The following is a 2,482-nucleotide window of genomic DNA, read 5'->3' as shown; positions in this document are numbered from 1 at the left end:
TTCGTTTCTAACATAAATGTAGAATTGTTAGAGTGGAAAATGATACAATTATTGTAAAAGTGGTATTTACAGAACTAGCAATGTATCTGCTATAGGCTGTGAATGAGGGCATTTAATCATAGGCTTCATAGCTTCTTCATCTTGCTCCAACGTAAAAATTGCAGAGCTGATTCTACAGATTGATGCGTGAGGGAAAAACTCAAGTTTCTCTTTGTTGATGCTTGAGGAGCTGGCACAATTACTCAATGGCTAAATCCTCACTTTACAAGTGCCAGGATATTGTAAGGGTGCCAGTTCATGTCCCAGCTGCTCTATTTCTGATGCAGCCCTCTTCTTATGGTCCACTAGAGCAGTAGAAGATGGCCCAGAGCCTTGGGAACCTAAACCTGTATGGCCGACCCAGTAAAGGTTCCTGGCCCCTGGCTTAAGATTGGCTTAGCTCTCATCAATGGAGCCATTTGGGGAGTGAACCAGAAGATGAAAGACCTTTCTCACCAGCTCTCCATTTAGTTCCTTGGAACAAAGAAAAATCAGAAAAATAACGTTTTAGGACTTAAAGTAATCACCATTCAAAGATTCTGAAGGAATTAACTAAGTATTTTTAAAATGATATGTCAAGTTCTAGCTACAAAATGTGATCAAAATTAATGGATGTTTCTGCCTCTCAAATTAATTAAAACATGTTTTAAATGAATTGATAGCATTATTAAGTGACAAATACTGAGAATGAGTTACTGAAAATGAGTACATAGAATAGGGATTCAATGTCACTGACAGATGTTTCTCATTTATTCAATAAAATGCTCAAGGAAAATATATATAGTTATTCCAGTTCAGAGATACCAGCAGTGATTACTTATCCAACATTTGTTCTTATTTATTGGTTTTGTTACCAAATCATTTTTTAAGATATATTCATTCATTTGAAAGTCAGTGTTACAGAGCAAGAGGGAGAGACAAATAGTAAGAGGTCTCCATCTCTCTGGTTCACTCCCAAGAAGGTCAAGCAGCCAGGCATTAGGCAGGACAAAGCCAGGCTCAGGAGCTTCTTTCAGGTCTGCCACATCATGGCAGAAAGCCAGACACTTGGGCCATCTTCCACTGCTGTTTCCAGTTATTAACAGGAAATATACCAGAAATGGAGCCACTAGGACATGAACCAGTTCTCAAATGGAATGCTGGTGTTGCTAGCGGCTTTATCCACTACACCAAAGCGCTGGCCCCAACAGAATTCTCATTGCCCCTAAACCCAGGGGTGAATCTAAGTCAGCTATTTTGGGTACATTCCCTAATACAAAATCTTTTCTTTCTTTTAAATATTTATTTTTTTAAGATTTATTTTTATTATTATTATTATTTTTTTTTATTGGAAAGGCGGATATACAGAGAGGAGAGACAGAGAGGAAGATCTTCCGTCCAATGATTCACTCCCCAAGTGAGCACAACGGGTCGATGCTATGCCGATCCGAAGCCAGGAGCCTCTTCTGGGTCTCCCAAGCAGGTGCAGGGTCCCAAAGCTTTGGGCCATCCTCGACTGCTTCCCCAGGCCACAGGCAGTGAGCTGGAAGGGAAGCGGGGCTGCCGGGATAGAACCGGCACCCATATGGAATCCCGGGAGTGCAAGGCGAGGACCTTAACCACTTGCACCACCACGCCGGGCCCTTAAATATTTATTTTAAAGGAAGAAATATAGAGAAATATGAACAGAAATCTTCCATTTGCTGATTCACTTCCCAAATAATAATAGCTGCATTTGGAACAGGCCAAAGCTGAGAGCCAGGATCTCAAGAGTCTCCCACATGAGTGGCAGATACCTAACTATTCAGACTATTATGTGCTGCCTCTCAAGGAGCATATTGGCAGGGAGCTGCAGTTGGGAGCAGAGTCTCAATTTTAGCCTACAAGCTCTGATATAGAATGTGAATCGCTTCTCGACCTTTTGGCTAAGATCAAGTGTAGAATGTGAGCAACTACGACAAACTCGTACTCTCTAATATTGCTTATATTTGAGGAACCAGACGACCTAATTCTGGACAGTGGAAAAAATAGGCTTTTCTCTAAATATTATTTTAATTCTTTATGGGATATTGATGTGAGAAAACTTTTCAAGGATTTGCAACACCCTTCTTGGAAAGGAGATGTCATGCCCAAGAACAAAGGATCTGAAGCAGTATTTCAAGAGATACTATTATATGTGGGTCTTTCATGATACAATGGGACCATCTATTTCAGTCCTTTTTTAAAAATTAAATGAGAAATTGTTATTTTCCATAGTGTATCTTGTGGACCTTATTAAATAAGTAACATATACTATTACAGATACTAAAATATATGCCATTGTTTTGAGATAGATGCATTTTATCAATTTGGGTTCTGGCTGCTCCACTTTTTATCCAGGTTCCTGAAAATGTGCCTGAAAAATTAACAGACGTTCTAGGTGCTCAGGTCCCTGCCAGCCACACGGGAGGCTCAGCTGGAGTTA

At 40.1% G+C, this 2,482-nt stretch overlaps 1 pseudogene; it reads left to right on the top strand.

Moving 5' to 3' along the window:
- The first annotated feature begins 1,923 nt into the window (after positions 1-1,923).
- Positions 1,924-2,145, top strand: LOC121165505 (annotated as a pseudogene).
- The last annotated feature ends 337 nt before the right edge of the window (positions 2,146-2,482 follow it).

Source organism: Ochotona curzoniae, unplaced genomic scaffold (assembly GCF_017591425.1).
Source record: "Ochotona curzoniae isolate NIBS_2020 unplaced genomic scaffold, NIBS_Ocur_1.0 contig_883, whole genome shotgun sequence".
NCBI classification, from domain to species: domain Eukaryota; kingdom Metazoa; phylum Chordata; class Mammalia; order Lagomorpha; family Ochotonidae; genus Ochotona; species Ochotona curzoniae.
This window is presented reverse-complemented; position numbering and strand designations above follow the sequence as displayed.